Raw genomic sequence first — 6904 nt, 5'->3', positions numbered from 1 at the left:
GAGGGGGTAATGCTCATCATTGTTTAACTCGTGTTGTAATTTTCTAACTATATAAAACAAAGAAGAAAATTCTCCATACATATGTATGCATGTTTACTTTTTAATAAAATTGACAATATATTGAATACATGGTTTTATATCCAGCTTTTTTGTCACATCATATCAGAATAAGTTGATAGATAAGCTTTAATGGGCGGCTACTTTAACAGGAAAAAAATTTTATTGGTTCTAAAATCTTTAAAATCCATTTTAAAAATAGAGGCAGACTGGCCCACTGATTTGCTGTGTGACCTTTGACAAGCCACCCCTCACCTCTGGATTTGCCTACCTGATATATGACACTGTTTTAAGTTCTTACCGACAAAGAAGTTAGAACTTTACTTCATTCAGCTTCTTTGCTTAGCATTTTATATTTGTTTGCTAGTTTGTCATGATGTTTTCAGCGAGGTTGACTATTTTTGATACAGTTTACCTATAGAGATTAAGATATAAATGCAAATTGTGATTCAGTCTACCATTTTGAAATAATGTCAGCTCCATGAGGAAATGGACTTTTTTCTGTTCTGCTCACTGCTCAATTATCTGCATTTAGAACAGCACATAGTAAACGCTCAATAAATAATTCATGAAGCGTTTGCTTTATTTTTAGTTTTTCAAATATGTGCTTTTCCACGTATTTTATTTTAAATAAATTTCAACTAATTTCAAGGAAACTGTCTACTTAAATGTAGACATTACCAAGAAACATGACTTTATTGAATGATAGCTAGCTTTCTATCATATATTAGGGATAGATTTGTTTTTCTGGCCCAGTGAAAACTTTCATGTCAAAAACTTGAGTCTTGCTAAGCCACTCAGATAATTTAATTTTCAAAACAACTTTTTGGTTACTTTGTAGTGTGTGTTTTTTCCTTCCCCATGCGACTGTAAATAAGTAACCTGAATACACAATAGGGAAGAGAGGAGTGTTTACCTTTCCGTACAAAAAACGTTGACTCTTCAGCCTGAGCAGTATGTTCTGAAATGAACTGTTTATGCTTTAGAATTACGAAAGGTACAATAGTAACTTAGTTTTGTCAGTGTATGTTTTTGATATTGTGAGACTTTTTTCACCTAACTAATTATGGGAGGACAGATAGCAAGATCTTGCTAAACTTGTCTTTTAAAAATCCTTTTTTTTGTTTGTTTGTTTTCATTTCGGCATCTAAAGTATATTATCATGTCTTTATTAAACTTCTTCAGTATTCTAAATATTAAACCACTCAATGGTGCATCAGGAAACATCGGCACATGCTATCCATAGCTATCATTAATAATCACCTTCCAGTTCCTAATGCTTTCAAAGCACTTAAAATAGAGAAAAGGCAGTCTATAGATGTTCATTCTCTACCCAGTCGCTGCTTGAACTCAATCATGTCTGCATAGCGTAGAGCTTGGGTAGAGTCAGAGAGGAGCTTAGCAGTCATCAGCCCATCACTCCCACCCTCTAACATACCCCTTCCCCCCCCTCCCCAGAGAAGCAGGCATCCCCACTCAACACCACAGCTGTAGCTCCTGGGAGAGGCGGGCTGTTGAAGTCCAGTACAGTCTGCTTTCTGCCTCTCCTTGTCCTCCCAGCACTAGGCTCACATTTGAGGGAATGCGCAAACTACCTTAGGAGGGCAAAAGACTATACCACGTACCCTTAACTGATCTCACTTCTGGTGATGGTTGGTGGTCGGATGGTGGGGAGAGGTTCTCAACAAAAATAATGGGACGAATTTTGTAAACTTTTGATGAGAAAACAGGAAAAGATAGCATTTAACAAGCAGTAATTCATGTGAAAAACAGAAATGTGGGAATCTCCTTTTATAAAACCAATAATAGACTGACTTGCAAGTCACGAGCCAATGACTGATTCAAAGACAACATTGGAAGCCACTAACTTGAGCTGACTTAAACTGAAAAATCTAGTTTGGCCTTGAGAGGTGGGAAGCTGAAGTATATTAAAGCCCTTCTTTAAGAGGAGTTAACACTTTTTTCTAGAAAGAATCCTTGATGGTGGAGAAAGGAAATTTAAATTAAAAGACTTAGCTGAAAAGCAGCTTACATCAATGATTTGAAAGAAAATTTTCAGAATTGAGAATGAAAAGAGATAGGCAAATTTTCCTTGGCAGTGGGGAAGATGTGGGGGCAGGGTGGAAGGGTGAGGGGGATAGTGAAGCCTGAGGTAACCTCAGGGGGAACATGGTTTTCATACAACACTTGAAAGAGACACCAGCCAAGAGTCTTAGGGACAGAAATGCATGTCAAAGCAGCAAGCAAGAAAGATGACTTTTCCTTCCTTCAGTTTCACTGACAATGTAGTTAAGGTCTCCTGTTTTAAAAGAGAGAGACCTAATCAGGGGAACCTTAATATTTAGAAAGTACCTAAGAGCAGTACTTAACCCTTCTCCCCTCCTCACCTAACCCTACCCACAAGGTTCATACTTCAGTTTTTCTCCCTGAGGGGAAGAAGGGAGAACTGGAGAACTTACCCAGGCCACTGTTCAGAGAAATGAAGGAGAAAAGGCTTAGTTATTAGTTAGCGTAGCACTTTGCTAACCAGACCTAAGCTAAAGGCTCCCGTTGGCTTTCCCCAGTGAGCAACTACGTTACTGCCTTTGAGAATTTCCTTTACTGATAGACTAGCATCTAGCCTTCTCTACCCTGTTCCTGTCTTAGGAATATCCATGTTCAAGGACAGAACATTTTCAGTGACTGCGAGGTGTCTTACATGTCTCTTTATTGCTTGTGTACATAGATAGCATAACTAGTTTTCTTAGTATAATTATCAGTTCTATCCAATTTTTACTCATATGCAGAGTAAAAATGTTCTAAATAATGTTCGCACTGAATGAAAGGGACTGTTAAACATGCATTGTTTGTCACATCTTCCTTTGTTCAATGATAATGTATACCATACTTTAAGTATTGCAGTTATTTTCCCAAGATAATACATCTCGGTTCCTGCAAAGTAGAATAATTTTAATTACTAAGAGTGTATACATTATTAAATAATTGTATCATGTTTCCTAATTTTATAAACATGTGAACAGGCTATTAGTTTACCTTACCAAATTTATACAATACCTTTATCACTACATAAAGATGAAAAAAAATCAAAAAGTCAAATATCTAAAGCCAGGATTAGTCCTTGACCACTTGGGATGTTTACACAGGTGCTTTTCATTTTACATAAACCGTATAAATTATACTATAAATTTTTTAAATTAGTTGATTATATACATTTCAAAAAATTTTTTATTTAACATTCAGATGGGTGGCAGTAAACTTTCCTCATTATTCAATGTAGAATTTGACCTCTCAAGTTGTTTACATGAAGGGAGACTGTTTTCATTAGATATAAAAATGTATTATATACTACGCAGTACAGTGCTGGCATGGGAACAGACAGATCAACAGAACATGATTTCAGAAATAACGCAAATAGACCCAAGTAATGTGGGAATGTAGTACATGATAAAGGTGCACAGCAAATTAGCAAAACAAAAGATGGAACATTCCTTAAAAGAAACTGGGAACTAGACAGCCATTTGGAGAAAGAAAAATAATGCCGGATTTTACCATACTCTTTATATCAGGATCAATTCCAGATGGATCAAGTATTTTGATATAAAAATAAAACCCATAAAGTGCTAGAAGAAAAGATGGGTGAATATTTTTATAATCTTAAGTGGGGAAGGTCTTTCTAAGCTTGACACAAACCCAGAAGCCGTGGAAGCAAAATGCTTTTAAATATATTTTTAAAAAGTTAAATGCTTAAAGTTCTGTAAAGACAAATGTAAACAGGAAACTTGGAGAGACATTTTTAACACATTTAACGAAGTATTAATTAATTTCCTGAATATAAAAAATCTTCAAAACTCAGTAAGTAAAAGTGATTAGACAATGGGCAAAGGACATGAACTGATTTACTGAAAAAATATGCAAATGGCCCATATCTGAATAGCTTAATATCATGTCTAATTGAAGAAAGTAAAATGAGGTTCGTACCTATCAGCTATGAGGAAATATTAATGGATATGAAATGCAAAGCTCAATATTAAAGCATGAGTTAATACCACTTTTCATTTTCATTTTGCAAAGTCCATATTTTTGTTCTAAATATTTACAACAGTGCTGTCTAATATGTTAGCCCTGCTGTCTTTGGAGACAATTGTCCTAGAGTGGCAGTTTTCAAACTTCCATATTCATCAAAATTCTCTGGAGGGCTTGTTCAAACACAGGTTGCCAGATCCCACCCTAGAATTTATGATGCAGTAAGTCTGGAGTGGCACCCAATAATTTTCATTTCTAACAAATTCTCTGGTGATGCTGGTCTGGCTGGTCCAGGGACCACACTTTGAAAACCACTGGCCCAGAACACATTGAGTATTAGAAAATTATGTGATATCATCTTGTTAAGAGAATTGTATTGGTGGGAGGAGACAAATTAGGGGAGCAATCTAAAGTTATGACAAAACACTTTGGGTCTTTCATGTGAATGTCTTTCTCCTTCTAAATTTATATCACTAACTCATTCCTAAGCAATCAATCATGTTCATAAATTTAGGTATGGTTTACCTTCTAAATTTTCTGCATTGTACCCATCCCTGAAAATGTCTTTATCTCCTCTCACCAATACAGTTCTCTTAACGAGATGATGGAGTATTAATGAGAAGTTCTTGTCACCATCCACAAATTAGCAAGGAGCATTTATTAAGCATTTGCACGAAAGATAATGTGATTTACTGCTCCCAATAGGATAGCAAAATTAACAAATGAATTAATTAACCCTTGTTTACATTCTCTTTCAAAGCCAAGATTTTAAGTAAAGCTTTTGTCAAAGCTATTAACTGAGCTTGGTTTACAAACTAAAAGTGCAAGACTTGTGAAAGCCAAAGGCTTTGTGGTCCGGAATCAGGGAAAAACTCTTCCTTAATTAACTCTGGGGATGAAAAGGTAAATAAGAAGATCACTGCAGGGCATACCAATTGTTCTTCCCATGATTTGAGTCTTAGCAAGTATTTGAGAGTGTGCTGAATAACCGAAAGGACCATGGGGCTAGTAACAGGGGAAAGAGAGCCAGATTTCAAGTCCGAAGACTGGAATCAAGGCCAGAGTCTATCACACACTTACCAGTCTGGGGACCTGAGAAGCCACCAGTTACTTTATTTTATTACCTTATTTCTTTTTATCCATTTACTGACTGACCGACTTATTAAAGATGGGAAAACAAATAGTACCTAGCAAAGAGAGGTATTGTAAGGATAATTTATATAAAAACAGGGGCAAAAGGCGTAGAGATGTTACCTAATTTAAATGTCCAGCATTGATCTGGGCTGTACTTGTATTTACCGTTCAGAACCAGTGGAATAGCTTTACACATTAGCACATACACACCCACATCTGCCAGACATTTGGCCAAAGGAGCTAGAGCTTTTCCAGTCTCGTACAATTCCAATCAAACTGTATGGATACCTTTTTGCCCGCACCTCCCTAACCCCACCCAAAAAAAGAAAAAACACACACACACACACAATGAATAATCCCAAATGTAGTCCATTTCTCACTCTGCAAGGAGCCACAACAGTTCTGTAATCCAACATTTCCAGACCCTTTGCTCTGTCCCTCCCCATTCCACTTGCTTCCCCTCGGGCCAAAGAGAGGGGCATCTGGAGTGTGTGGATCCTAGTAAGCCTGGCTCAAGGCTTCACCGGCAGAGGCTGTGAAACTTGGACTATCCCCAGCCATCAGCACGTTACTGAAATTGTATGTAACCTTTCTTCATTTTAACCCTGTGCCCCCACAAAAGAAAGCATGTGTTCAACTGTATCATATTTAACTCATTTTCCCTTAGAATGTTTAGTGACATGTTCTGTGTATTCTTCTAAACAGCACACATACCTGTGTACCTACAGTAAGTACCTACGTAGCACAGATGTACATACGCATACACCTTATGAAGCAAACTAGAAGTTATTGGCTTATATTCACTCACTCACACAATAACAGGAGAAAACACCAACCCAAAACATTAAAATAACCAGGCCCCAATAACTACCTCCCTTAGCTAAGAGATTTCAATAATCATCTTGGTTTCTTGGAAAAACCAGTAATAGCTGGTGGCTCTGTGGGGCGCCTTACATAGTAGCCATCCGACCAAACTCACTCGCATGCCTGATCGCATGCCCTGATTTCTGCACCCCGCCCTAGTCGCTGTGGGTTCGGCAGAGTGGAAATCAGCCAGAGTTCTGCCCTGCTCTGCAGGCCTGTCCTTCCACTTGTCAGAGATCCAGCCAAACTCAAGGCTGACTTTCAATCTAATGAAATATCTGAGGTCATTGCCTGAGCCAAAAATAAAAATGCAGCAGGAGAAGAATCCAACATGAGCAGAGCAGAAGCATTTCAGTGACCTCAACTTGGGGCAGGGGCCTTTAGCAGCTTCCTGTGACCCGCCTGCGTGCAGCTAGACTCTGGAAGACACAGACAAAGCCATCGAGCCTGTCTCTAACTGGCCTCACATCATCAGCATTCCAGAACAGGAAACTGTCCACAGCCAGGAATTCTTGCCGCTTTGCCATATTTGAGAAGCAACCCTGTCCCCCTGCACATAGGTAGTTCTGTCCGTTTGCAGCAGGTTTGTTTCTTGGTTTTGAGGCTGGAAGAAGACCATTGTGTCTGTGGCTATTAGATTTCTAGGGTATGTACCTCTCTGTCACTTGCCATAGGTCAGTAAGCTAATGTTTATAGGTCAAAGACTGTTCATAAAATGTACAGAGTCTCATGTGATGGTGCCTTTTACTAAGAGATTGAGATCTGCGTTCCCCCCCCCCCACAGTGGTGGAGCTACACCCCCGCCCCCAGCTCTAGGAAGGGGACC

The 6904-nt window shown here is 38.4% G+C and overlaps 1 protein-coding gene across 3 annotated transcripts in view; it reads left to right on the top strand.

The window, feature by feature from the left end:
* The window catches only part of PLEKHM3 (pleckstrin homology domain containing M3), a 179048-nt gene that overhangs the window by 160566 nt on the left and 11578 nt on the right, over positions 1–6904 (top strand). The window lies entirely within an intron of this gene.

This window comes from Zalophus californianus, chromosome 3 (assembly GCF_009762305.2).
Source record: "Zalophus californianus isolate mZalCal1 chromosome 3, mZalCal1.pri.v2, whole genome shotgun sequence".
Classification (NCBI taxonomy): Eukaryota; Metazoa; Chordata; class Mammalia; order Carnivora; family Otariidae; genus Zalophus; species Zalophus californianus.
This window is presented reverse-complemented; position numbering and strand designations above follow the sequence as displayed.